Raw genomic sequence first — 14,654 nt, forward strand, 5'->3', positions numbered from 1 at the left:
AAAGATTCTGATGCTAGGAAAGATTGAGGGCAGGAAGAGAAGGGGGTGACAGAAGATGAGATGGTTGGATGGCATCATCAACTCAACGGACATGAGTTTGAAGAAACTCCAGGAGACAGTGAAGGGCAGGGAAGCCTGGCATGCTGAAGTTCATGGGGTTTGACTATAGGGACCTTTGTCAGCAAAATGATATCCTGCTTTTTAATAAGCTGTCTAGTTTTGTCATAGCTTTTTTTTCCAAGGAGCAAGTGTCTTTTAATCTCATGGCTGCAGTCACCTTTCACAGTGATTTTGGAGTCCAAGAAAATAAAAACTATCACTGTTCCCACCTTTTCCCCATATATTTGCCTTAACTAACTAACTAACATTGGTTAGTTCTACACACACACAAACAAAAAAATCATAAAATTAAGACCCAGAAGGACCAAACTGCTTCCAAGTTTCTGAACTATGTCTCATAATTAGGCTTAATAGTATTATATGAGATTAGAGAAAGCTCTAACACTCAAGAAAATAAAATCCACTATAGGCTTCCCTTGTGGCTCAGCTGGTAAAGAATCCACGTGCAGTGTGGGATACTTGGGTCTGATCCCTGGATTGGGAAGATCCCCTGGAGAAGGGAAAGGCTACCCACTTCAGTCTTCTGGCCTGGAAAATTCCAGGGAGTGTATAGTCCATGGGGGTAGCAAAGAGTCTGACACAACTGAGCGACTTTCACTTTCACTTTTATGTTTAGTGTACAATAAGATTATCAGGCATGCAAAAAATGTGGAATCTATTAGTAGATGGTACATAAATGGAAAGAGATCCAGAAGTATCATGGGTATTAGATTTAGTAGGCAAGAACATTAAGATGCTCATTATGACTGTACCTTAATATGAAACCAAAGATAGGTGGAAATATTAGAGAGATGAAGAAGATAAATTTTTACAGATGAAATTTTTTTAATCTTTTAAAAAATTTATTTATTTCAATTGTAGGCTAATTACTTTACAATATTGTAGTGGTTTTTGCCATACATTGACATGAATCAGCCATGGGTATACATGTGTTTCTCATCCTGAACCCCCCTTCCACCTCCCTCCCTATCCCATCCCTCAAGGTCATCTCAGTGCACCAGCCCTGAGCACCCTGTCTCATGCATCAAACCTGGACTGGCGATCTATTTCACCTATGGTAATATACATGTTTCAATGCTATTCTCTCAAATCATCCCACCCTCACCGTCTCCCACCAAGTCCAAAAGTCTATTCTTTACATCTGTGTACAGATGAAAATTATGTCTGAGAAGAAATATAGAGTAGATGGAAGTCACAGAATATTGGATATTGCAGAAGAAATGAATAGTAAATTTGATGATAAAGCAGTAACAATTATTTTTTAAAAAGAAAATAGAGAAACAGAATTTTAAAAACTTCCAGTGAGTTGTGAGACAAGTTAAACCAACCTAATATACATGTAGTTATTGTTCTGGAAGTCAGACAGAATACAGAAAAATGTGTTTTAAAAAATAATGGCTGAATAATTTTAAATTTTGATTAAAACTGAAGATGCACAGATCCAAGAGCAGCACAAAAGCAGATCATACTCAGATTTCTCAAAACTGGTTATAGAGAGAAAATCTTAAAAGTACACATTGTGCACACACACGCATACACACAAAGATACAGCCTAGAATTCTTTATCCAGCGAACATATCCATAAAAATAGAAATACTTTTCCGACATACAAAAGCTGAAAGAGTGATCACCAAAGGGCTCACATTCTAAGAAATGTTGTAAACATGTCCTTCAGACAGAAGAAAAATGTACCGCTTGGAAATATACCTCTATACGAAAAGGAATGAAGAACACGGAAAACAATTACGTGGGTAAAATACAAACTAGTTTCCTTTTATTTAAATCTCTTTAAAACACAATTGACTGTTTAGATACAAATAATAATATATAGAACCAAATTACATGACAACAAGAACACATATTTCCTGGAAGGGAGGGGTATAAGTATACTGTTGTAAGTTTCTTATGTTAGACGTGAAGATGTATCACTGAAAGGAAATGTTTGAAAGGTTAGAATGGTTGCTATAAACCCTTACAGAAACCAGTAAAATAACAAGCAAAGAGTTACAACTACTAAATCCCACAAAAGGAGATAGAACAGAACCAAAAAAAAATAAGTTACCTTAATTCAAAAGAAAGCAGAAGAAGAGGGGAAATGACCCATAAACAAAAGGGGCATAGACAAATGAAGTAATACATTGATAGATATAAAGCTAATGAGATAAATATTTAAATTAAAAGCAAACAGTAGATACCCTATAGGCTGAAAACAAGACCCAACTATATGCTGGCTGCAAGAAATATTCTTTATAAAGACACAAATACCTTTCGTTTAATTAATTCAAGTTAAAAGAATAGAAAAAGGTATGTCATGGTAACACCAACTGAAGGAAAGCTGGATATTAATTTTAATTATTATTATATAATATTAAAATCAGTAGCTGTCAGAACAAATGTTCTCATAGACAAAGATGGTCACTGCATAATTATAAAGAAGCCAATTCTTTTCTAAACATTTATTCACCTAATAACAGAACTTTGAAACACATGAATCAAAAATGATAAAGCTGTACAGAGAAATAGATAAATCTACAATATAATCAGAGATCCCCAATATTCTCAATAATTGATAGAACAAATAGAAAACCAGTAAGGATATAGAAGATTGGAACAATATCAGTATCTACCTTCTCCTAGTGGGCTTCTTTTTTAAAGGATTTTAAGATTTTATTTATTTATTTGACTGCATTGAATCTTCATTGCTGGGTGTGGGCTTTCTCTAGTTACAATGGGTGGGGAGCTCCTCTCTAGTCAGCAGTGTGCAGGCTTCTCATTATAGTAACTTCTGTTGCTGCGGAGCACGGGCTCTAAGGCACATGGGCTTCAGTATTTGCCGCACGTGGGCTCAGTAGTTCGCAGTGTATGGGCTCAGTAGTTCGCAGTGTATGGGCTCAGTAGTTGTGGCTCGCTTAGTTACCCCTAAAGCATGTGTAATTTTCCTGGTCCAGGGATGGAAGCCTTGTCCCCAGGCAAACCCTTAACCACTGGGCCACCAGGAAAGTCCTCTAAGTGACATTTATAGATGCTGCTGCTGCTGCTGCTAAGTCGCTTCAGTCATGTCCTACTCTGTGAGACCCCATAGACGGCAGCCCACCAGGCTCCCCCGTCCCTGGGATTCTCCAGGCAAGAACACTGGAGTGGGTTGCCATTTCCTTCTCCAATGCATGAAAGTGAAAAGTGAAAGTGACGTCGCTCAGTCAAGCGACCCCACGGACTGCAGCGCCCCAGGCTCCTCTGTCCATGGGATTTTCCAGGCAAGAGTACTGGAGTGGAGTGCCATTGCCTTCTCCATTTATAGAAGAGTACTCCATAAAACATGAAATAGTTGTACTCATTAAATTCCAAGATACCATAATGATAGAAAATTCAGTCCAAAAAAAGAAGTAAAATTTTGGATTGTTTTAGTCTCTCCCTGCATTGACTACATGCTTGTATTTCTGCAGTAAATCTAGTTAATCTTCTTGGACTTTTCCTCTTTAAATAATTCTGTATACTTCTCCAAGAAATATCTCCTAACTCTTAGGTTTCTGAATTTTCCCTTGATTTAAACTGCCAAGTGGATTTGTTCTAGAACCAAACCATAGAAGTTCCCCTCATGTATCCCACCAAGAGTCTGACTATATTTCCCACAGATTTTAGTACTAACCTTCCATTCTTACTTGGACTGCAAGGACATCCAACCAGTCCATGCTAAAGGAGATCAATCCTGGGTGTTCTTTGGAAGGAATGATGCTAAAGCTGAAACTCCAATACTTTGGCCACCTCATGCGAAGAGTGGACTCTTTGGAAAAGACTGATGCTGGGAGGGATTGGGGGCAGGAGGAGAAGAGGACGACAGAGGATGAGATGGCTGGATGGCATCACTGACTCGATGGACGTGAGTCTGGGTGAACTCCGGTAGTTGGTGATGGACAGGGAGGCCTGGTGTGCTGCGATTCATAGGGTCGCAGAGTCAGACATGACTGAGCAACTGAACTGAACTTACTGGATTCTGCTGTTTCTTAAGTAATTATTTTCATGCTTCACCCCAACACCTTTCTCACACTTCTTCTGCACACTTCTCTATCATCCCCATGAAATCTGCAATTCTATATTAGAGTTTGTGTGTATTTATGATCATTCATGTGATTTTATATTGAAGCAAAGATAACATTTCCTCCTTTCCCTATTATCAAGAAATGAGAAATCAATGCATTATACTGGATGCTTGGGGCTGGTGCACTGGGATGACCCAGAGGGATGGTACGGGGAGGGAGGAGGGAGGGAGGTTCAGAATGGGGAACACATGTATACCTGTGGCGGATTCATGTTGATGTATGGCAAAACCAATACAATATTGTAAAGTAATTAACCTCCAATTAAAATAAATAAACTTATATTAAAAAAAGAAATGAGAAATCTAATTTTAAAAGCATGTGAGCAAATACAGTTCTAATGCTTACTAAGTAAAGAAGAATAAAACATTGTTTTTCTCTTTCCTAGAAAAAGGGATTTCACTTTCCATTTCCTGGGATGCTATGAAATGAGCTCAAAATTAATATGTAGAAACCTGTTCAGTGGTCAACATATTCAGACAGATATCCACACATATGAAAGTGTGCATATGTATATATTAGATGAATCCAGTTTCTATTACATCAAACTATAAATTCTTATGTAAGTCATTTAGTATTCCTGACCCTCAGTTTCTTCAGCTATAATATGAGCATAAGAACCCCTGCTGTGCTGCTACAGGGTTATGAGTGTTATAAGAAAAGATGACCTGAAAGAGCTTTAAAATTTTATTCAATTCTTTATATACATGAGAGACCTTTATTATTTGTAGAGTTGATGTGAAATATAAGTAATGTTAGTGATTTTCAAAGTTTTAGTTGTAAAACTTAGGTATCACATTTGATTATATATAACCAAAACATTCACAGTTTGTTAGAAATTTATATGAAAGTATTGAGTTTTATCTCTACTGTTCCTGTTATAGTTTATATTTAAGCAAGTTATGTAATTTCTTTGAATCTTAGTTCATCATGAATTGAAAGTAAGAGGATACATTCTGAGTCAAGATTATGTGTGAGAATCAAATGAGATAAGAATTGCATTGCAAGGTACACATATACACAGTCTCCTGTGCTTCATACATCGATATCAAGATAAAGGCATAAAGAATATGAGAAACTTTTAACATGAGTTTGAGCAAACTGTGGGAAATAGTGAAGGGCAAGAAAGCCTGGAGTGCTGCAGTCCATGGGATCCTAAAGAGTCGGATGCAACTTACAGACTGAACAACAACAGCGATTGGAAAAATGAATTATTTAGTACATTTCTTTGTTCACATCAGACCCTCAATTCATTTCATAATGTAGTGATTCTTTCTGGTGACCCCAGGGAACTTTTCGTGGTATATGAAGACACAACTAGGGGGCTGAAGAATGGTAGGGGCATCTATCGGGTGGTGGTAAGAGAGGCTGATAAAAAAGGATATTGTGCAAAGGCAGCTCCCAACAACACATTATCTGGCCCCAAATGTCAAGAGTTCCAGGGTTGCAAAATCCCACTGTTATGAATAAAGAAAGAACATGCAGAATTCTATTCCTTATATATGCACACCTTCTAACAAATGAAAAATCTGTTTGTGCTCAGAGAAAAAGACAAACCAAAAGGATATATTCTGTGATTTTTCTTTATTTTTGCCTCTTCTTTTTTTTTTGCTCATATTTTTCCATAGACATTTCTCAAGTTTTGTCAGAGTTAGTGGTCAACCGGGTTCAATAAAACAACCACATTTTGTGGAGAAGCCCTGACTATTGTCATAATAAAGCTAGAACATTGTACCCAGTATGTGACATTACTCTTGATTCATTTTGTCTTTTTTTCCTTGCAAGATACTTAAATTATGTCTTAGAAGCTCTGTATATGTCTGACTATATAAACTGTGTGCAAGATGTGGGCTGGTTTGTGCTAGAGATATAGTCTTCCAAATCTTGAGTCCTGTTATTGAGACCCTAGCAGGATCATAACTTTTAATTATGATTGGCAGGGATCATGCATTTCTTGTGTATGCCAACTGTATCATAATTTTTTAAAATGAAGGAAAACCTTGCAAATGTACCATAAAGCCTTGTATCCAGATCTAAACTAGTAACAATTTCTAGTTGGTCAAGACAGATATCCAATTTTCATTGATAACCCCAGACCATAAATCCTGTACACATGACCCTTCAAAGGATTCTTTATCTCATGTTGTATGCCAGGGTATTGCTCCTCCAATCAAGAATTCATTTATGTGTGGCAGCACAAATGCACAGAAGTTCAAAGGCACAAAGACAAGTGATACCACTGCATATTGGGGGGCAATAAAAGCCACATGAGTGACATGAACACAGGTCAAGATCACATTGGCTTGTTATTTTTTAAATATTTTATGGTTGTAGAAGAGGGTAAGGACATTAAGATAGATTTGCCATAATGTCGGTCCTCACCAAGCTGAATTAATTAATACTTGGATGGTTACTTGATATTAAACAAATGACTTACTATTGTTCTTAGGGTAAAAGCCAAAATCCTTTACATGGTGTGCAAAGCTAACTCTGTTTTAGTGCCTTGAATCCCATCCTCCCCATCTAGCCTTTACTTAAGATCTTCTTTCAGTCCCAACTTTCATGTAATAAGCCCCTGTTGAGATGGTAGCCTAGACTCCACCTCTTTAGACACTTGTCTCTGATTGTCTGTGACGTGTGTCTCTCTTCTTTATGTTCCCTATTGTGATTTTAATGTTAAATGTGTCAATGTAGTTATTTGGTGAATCTCCTACAAGACTGTGAATTCTATAACTAAAGCCAGGACTGTGATAATATTCACTCACCAGTTTATCTCTGGTGTCTCTACATGGTACCTGCTACCTACTGGTCTTTTCAATAAATAATTATGGAATAAAGAAATGCATAAATGAATAAAGGGATAAATCTACACATCCTATGTGTTTTCTCTGGCCATTCTAGCCACAGGGGAACAAAATAAAATGTACAAGTTATACTTTTATGAAAATATTTCACAGTCTGGCAGGGAACTTAGACATTGGAGCATACAAAGCAAAATAAAGATTAAAAATATTTTGATAATATTATATAAAATAGTTATAACACTGAAGGAGGAAAATGCACAGACTTTCTTTTACCTCCTGGAGAGCAAGGTATCAGTTTCATTTCCATTGGCTTACCACATTTGAATAAAAATATTCTTCTTTCTGTCATTGTTTATTTTCTTAAGAAACTTGGTCACACTTAAGTCCTTTGTAATTTTTTTACATATATTTGAACCTCTGCCTGTACACTCTGTCTTGATTTGCTTATTCAAGGATCATTTCCTAAGAGACATCTCCCTAATAATCAAGTTAATGGTACGCTTCACTCTTCCTTGGCATTTTTCACTCTTGCTCTGCTCATACTTTTTCATAGTACTTATCACCATTTTAAAATGTATTGCTTATTTATTTGCTAATTTTCTATTTTTTCTACCCTCTAGAATGTGTTACAAGGGGACAATTTTTCTGTCTTTTTCTGCATGTTCTCTCTGATGTCTCAAAGAGGGTCTGGAGCTGAAGAAAACACATAATAATATTTTGTGAGTGAATATATGATTAGGGAAAGAAAGAATGCATAATTGGAGAAGACCTTAGAAATTCTAAAATTTGAATTTGATCTCACAGAGTGAAAAATAATTTCTTACTCAAAAAAGACAAATTTGAGGGAGAAGTAAAGTGTGTAGTCACTGAGGGAGTCATGGTATATTAAGGATTTTTTTTTTTCTCCTAAAGCATCATATGTTTCTTTTGGCAGGTACTAGAGACAGGCAGCAAAAGTAGGAAGATGAGATTAAGGCAGAGTATAGAAGGACCTCAAAGTTAATAAATTCATCTTCTCTTCTCTGAGCAATGGGAAGTCATAGAAGGCAATTAGACTAGTAAATGAGATGATGCATTTTGCATTTTAGGAAGATCAATTCAGCAGTTGGATGGAAATGAAATGGAAAAGATAGTGGCTGTTGGCCAAGAAACCAGCTGGAAGACTGTTGCCAAAATCTGGGGTGTATTTATAAAGCATCTCCTATATGACTCTCAGTTTTGTTTTCTTTAAAATATGAATTTGACCATTATAATGTTTAAAAAGGCTTTAAATATCTATTCTTCTGCTACTATTCCATTAAAAATTTTGTGCACTTTTATTTTATCAATATAGGGAAATATAAAGGGAAATAAGAAAGATCCGAGATATTTTCTTAAGCCTGCTTTATTTAACAGGCATGTTATCAAAGGTTAAACTATATAGATGCATTTATAAGTAGAGGGTGCAAAGAGGCCAACATAATACACAGAAAAACTAAGACCAGAGGAGAAGGTCAGTATTACCATAGGAGACTTGATAGATTAAAGGATTGCATATTTAGAAGAAAAACAGTGATATTAAAATTAGAAGTACTGGCAGGTATCAGAGTGACAAAGACCACTATGAGGGCAAAAGGCTGATTTGAATGCAAAATAGCAGGACTCAGCCTGACCCAGCCTCTGGTTCTGACTCTGATCCTTGCTAGGGGCATGACACTGAGTGAGACTATTCCTTCCCTCTCTGAGATTCACTTCTTTTCTCTCTCAAATGAAGACATTGGTCTCAATAGGTTATTAAAGCAGGGATCCCCTCCTTCCTAGTATACATAGTGATGGAGCTTTGAGAGCTACACTCAGTGTTTCAGAACTCTAAAAGGAATTCTACATTTTCCAATGATAGAGCTAAGAAGTTATCCACAACATCAGAGTTCTTTTTTATGACTCAAGATAGGATTCATTGTAGTCATTTTGTGTTGCTGATGGCTCTCATTAGTGATAATATATTCTGGGCTCACAGAATTGGAAACATTGTTGCTGCATCGATATTATTTAATTCCCAAACATTTACCAAACTTGGAGCAGAGGGTAAACCTACAAAACCAAATCAATGCCTAAGAAAGTAGCTCAGATTTGGGGACCCAAATGGTGAATGCAGGTTGATCATTCCAGGTCCTTCACTTGTTTTCTCCTTATAACTTTTCAGGGAAGGTAAATAATACAGTTTTCCTTTGCCAGCCTCAGAGAAGCAACTGTAAGAAGATTTCCTCAACAGAACAATGAAGAGTTAATATTATGAAATGTTAATTTGTGAAAGGGAAACACACAACTGGGAATCTCAGGCCTATTTTGTCATCCCTTCTCCTAAAGTTTTCTATTGATGATGAGGACCTATCTCAGACTGTAGGAGCCCTGTGTGGATTTTTCTTATGCCTTTGAAACTAACTGTTGACTTTACACATGAGATAAATTACTCTCTTTCTGAAACTTCTCATTTCCCCCCCAGTGATAGAGGGTTCATGATTTCTTCCTAGTTATTTGGCAAGAAAGTTGGCTTTCCTTTTGATAGAAAATAATTTAGAGAATGTAGAAATGGTGGCCTTTGTGGAAACAAGATTTCCAAGTTTGTCTAGGGCATTACAGGATACAATTCTAGGAGCAACTGTGACCTGAGAAGTTGGTGGAATGTGGACAGTTATTAATTGGCATCAGAAAAAGCTCTGAAGCCCTGTTAGGAGTGGCCTACCATTACACATGTATAATCAATACATATTAGACTTTGCTGGAGCCGTCCTGGTTTAGGAGTTTTTACCTCCAAGTCTAGTTATGAACAGGGCCCCTTGGATGACATACTAAATACTCATAATATTTAAACAGAACTGGGTCCAGAATCCAGATTTCAGAAGTTTCGTATAGTTTCTGCTCCATGACTTGGAGTGTACCCAGCTGGGGTCAGGCAGGTATCCTTGATTTGTGACTTTTTTGGCATGGTGCTCAATTCTACTTCTCTGGTTCACCTGATTTTGATTAACTTGGGAATTAGATTTTAGTTACCCTATCTGGACTTGTGAAAAGGTTTATTTTTTTCAGGGGAGTAGGGAGTAGGATCGGAGAAAGCAATGGCACCCCACTCCAGTACTCTTGCCTGGCAAATCCCATGGATGGAGGAGCCTGGTAGGCTGCAGTCCATGGGGTCACTAAGAGCCGGACACGACTGAGCGACTTCACTTTCACTTTTCACTTTCGTGCATTGGAGAAGGACATGGCAACCCACTCCAGTGTTCTTGCCTGGAGAATCCCAGGGATGGGGGAGCCTGGTGGGCTGCTGTCTATGGGGTCGCACAGAGTTGGACACGACTGAAGCAACTTAGCAGCAGCAGGGAGTAGGATGATTTCTATCCCTAGAAAATATCCAAGATCCACTCTCCATTCTCCACAGTGTTACCTTTGAATCAGATCTGAGCAATTAGTTTAGAACCTGGCTGGGTTCCAGACACCACTTTCTGTCTATTTTAGGCCTGTCAGTTTCTTGTTAGCATGTTTCTACTGGGGAAAGTTAGACTTGGGATCTTGAGTCGATTATTTATTTACCCTCTGACCAGATATATGATACTAGGACATCATCAGTTTTAGGTACTTTCTCATTTCCTCAACTCTAAAAGGGAGATGTGCCTTCATTCAGAAAAATAATAAACATGTAAGACAATTACTGACTATAATATATGGCATAGAGTAGTTGTTAATGAAATGCTAGTTCTCACTTTTCCTAACCTGAAAATATTAAATAAAGATATCAAGAATTTGACATGCAACTGTTTAGAAACTGTGGCATTTTTTGCCTAAAATATCAGTTTCCATGATTGTAAATACTCTAGGTATCTCATATAAGTGGAATCATACAGTATTTATATGTCTCTTTATTTCACTCAGCATAATGTCCTCCAGGTTCATCAGTATTGTAGCATGTGACACTAGAGTGTCCTTTTTTTTTTTTTTTTTTCCTTTTAAGGGTGAATAATATTTCATTGATTTTTCCAGGTGGCTCAGTGGTAAAGAATTTGCCTGCCAAGCAGGAGACATGGATTCAGTCCCTGAGTTGGGAAGATAACCTGGAGAAGGAAACAGCAACCCACTCCAGTATTTTTGCCTGGGAAATCCCATGGACAGAGGAGCCTGGTAGGCTACAGCCCATGGAGTCACAAAGAGTCAAACATGACTTAGTGACTAAACAACAACAAAAATATTTCATTGTGTGTGCATACCACCTTTTGTTTATCCAGTTATCCCACTACAAGATGATCTGAGTTGTTTCCACTTTTTGGCTATTGTTAACAATGTTCATGCACTCCCTGTTCATGCAGTGAACATGGGTATGCAAATATCTTTTCAACATTTTGCTTCTCTTTATTTTGCATATATAGCAGAATGAAATATCAGAAAGGTGTCAAACATATCTGATTGGAATGAGATTTTTTTTGTTTCTGATGGTGATCTGACCAAAATGTTTTTGAGAGTCTTAGATTATGTTTGAAAGAACATACTTGCATAATTGATTCAGGGAAACTTCCAGGTGTTAATAGGCACATAACACTTGCATCATAAAGTATCATTTTGCATCCTGATTTCCTCATTGCAGGAGATGCTTATGACTGAGAGTAATAAACACGATACCTTGTAAAACAGAGACCCAGGGAATTGAACTGTCCCTGCATTTGGTGTACCCTGATTAAACAAGATGTCATCAGGTCCTCAGGAACTTTATCCTTATCTTAAGAAAAAGGCATTGCCAATTGCAGTAGGGTATTGCCTGCGTGAAACAACTGTGATTTGACAATGACTGCAAAGCCTTTTAATGAAAAAGCAGAAAAAATCAGTGATGATGACTGAGGGAGAATACAAAGTTCTATCGATGAACTTCAGTATTTATAAATATCAAGGCCTAAATAAATAAATATAATAAAATAAATAAATACAATAAGGCACAAAGAAATAAATAACCTATCCTTTATTGGGAACTGGAATCTCAACGTGCCCCATCTCTTCAGTCGTGTCCAACTCTCTGTGACCCTATGGACTGTAGCCGATCAGGCTCCTCTGTCCATTGGATTCTCCAAGCTAGAATACTGAACTGGGTTGCCATGCCCTGCTCCAGGGGATCTTCCTGACCCATGGATCAAACTTGCATCTCCTGCATTGCGGGCAGATTCTTTAGCCACTGAGCCACCTGGGAAGCCCTAGAATATCAATGCTGCTGCTACTGCTGCTAAGTCGCTTCAGTCGTGTCCGACTCTGTGCGACCCCATAGACGGCAGCCCTCCAGGCTCCCCCATCCCTGGGATTCTCCAGGCAAGAACACTGGAGTGGGTTGCCATTTCCTTCTCCAAAGAATATCAATAGTCACTATCAAAAAATAATACATGTGCTACATTTCCCTACTTAACTCAAATGGAAATCAACTGAGCCCATTCTTTTTCCTCCCACATTTTAATTTGTGCCATATACTAATAAAATACTAAAAAATACTAAAAAAAAATTCAAAATCTCAGGAGCCATTTATGTGTCTACTTAAAGTCCCAGAAACAAGTGACATAAAGTTATTTGAGACATGGGTTTATAGGGTGGCAGAAAATTTACAAACTTACAGACTCAGGCAAGGAGATCTTATTGAAACCATGCAATAGAAACACAGGTTCTTTCAAAAGCAATATATTTGAAGGTGATTCCCATTCTTATCTTAGTATCACAGAGGCAGTTTGTGAAAATCAGTTGACTGGTGTCTACCAACTGGTAGAAATAGAAGTGTCTCACTCAATCTCTAGGTTTAATCATAGTTTCCAAGATATCTATGACATACTGTGTAAATGACCTCTCCACAGATAAGTAGCAAAGGAAAAGCTGAAAGAATGTCTTCTCAGGGAAGACCTTTTATGTTTCCCTCCCCTCTTTAGAACCTTGAGTCAAAGACACACATACACACAGAGTTTTATTCTTCACTGCAGTTTTAGCTCTTCAAGTGTCTCAATGTTAATACTTGACCTTGTCTGGTCCTTTGTTTTGTCCATTTCTCCCTTGAGGCTCATTGGATCAGAATTGACTAATGCCCACAGGATAGCTAAAATATCAAAGGTTTTCAGCTTCTATTGAAAAGTTTGACCCTTAGGGATTTCCCTTAATATTTTGTAAATTCAACGGAGCAATTGAATACACTTTAGCTATTGTTTTTCCAATATTTTAAGAATGCTAAAATGGTTAGTTTTTCAGGAATCGAGTCTATCATATGGCTGAAAACAATGTCAAATCATTCTGCTTCTACTAACAAGCACAATAATCCTTAAAAGGCATTACCACATACAGTACTTCTTACCAAGTGAATTTCCTGGAAAATTCATTACTCTTTTGAATCAATGAAATTCTTTCCTGGTGAGTACTGCCATCCCCAGGCATGCAGTTTTCAATTCTTTATAATGAACTGCAAGGTCTTAACAGAATACAGAAAGCTTTCCCAAAGCAACTTTGGTTCTCACGCCTGCTTCACTCTCACAAGGCTTGCCTCATCCCCTGATAACAGAGTACTAATATTTCCCACTTCTGACATTTATGTCATATTGTTCCCATTATCTTGAAAACCCTTCTTGTATTTCATTACCTTGTTCCTCTTCTTCATCTGTGACAACTCAAGTCAGGTGATACATATTCTGCAAAGACTTCTTCAATCCCTAAAACTAACCCGTATGTCCATCTTTCGTCTTAGGCAAATGGTGCTTTTTAGCAGTTAGCATAAAATTATACACAATGAAGAGTAAATATCTTATCCCAAATTCCTTAGTCTATATTCCAGGTACAGTGTTTCAACAGCTTCTTGTATACCCAAGAGAAATAACCTAAGCAAATACATTTAAGTGATTATCTTTTAATTTGTTAATCAAACTAAACTCTATAAATTATTATTTATTTCTATGTTTTATTTCCTAGTTGTACATACTATATATTGTTCTATATCACATGGTACTTTATAAACCAATTATCATAGTTTTCACAATGCATTTAAGTTACTGGCTTACACATGTGTTTTGTAATTGAGCAATTTCCACCCTTAAAGACGGGGTAGCTTGCTCATCTGTGTGGCTGGATGTCAATATTCAGGATATAGTTATTGAACAAATGAAAGTGAATTTAGTTTGTACTCGTTAATGTATTTTTATTTCACCAAGTAATGTTCATACTGTATCAACATTGCTCAGGAAACTCCATTAGCTATTATGTTAATGTTTCAGTTTTATAGGGACAATGCTATTCCCCTTAAATTGTGAAGCAAATTTTATTGTACTCAATGTGGCTTAAAAAAAAAGAAAAACACAGATTAGGAATTTGAAGTACCTTGAACACCGGTTCACTTAAGGAGAGAAACAGTTCAGAAAGCCGTCACGAACATCCTCCTGCACAAGCATTGTGTGTGTGGAATCGGCTTTGCCCTTTTGAAAATTTCTAGCTGACCTTTAGAGAAAGCAGAGCTTCTGGAGCTCAGCACTAATCACATAGTCTCACTAGTGCTATTACCAGTTTAGAGCAAAGGAAAACTCATGAGACATTTAAAAGGATGTCTTTGGTGACTTAACAGTTTTTATGTTTTAAGCTCATGAATAGAAATAGGCTTTTAAAA

The sequence above is a fragment of the Bos indicus x Bos taurus genome, chromosome 18 (assembly GCF_003369695.1).
Source record: "Bos indicus x Bos taurus breed Angus x Brahman F1 hybrid chromosome 18, Bos_hybrid_MaternalHap_v2.0, whole genome shotgun sequence".
In the NCBI taxonomy this organism is placed as follows: Eukaryota; Metazoa; Chordata; class Mammalia; order Artiodactyla; family Bovidae; genus Bos; species Bos indicus x Bos taurus.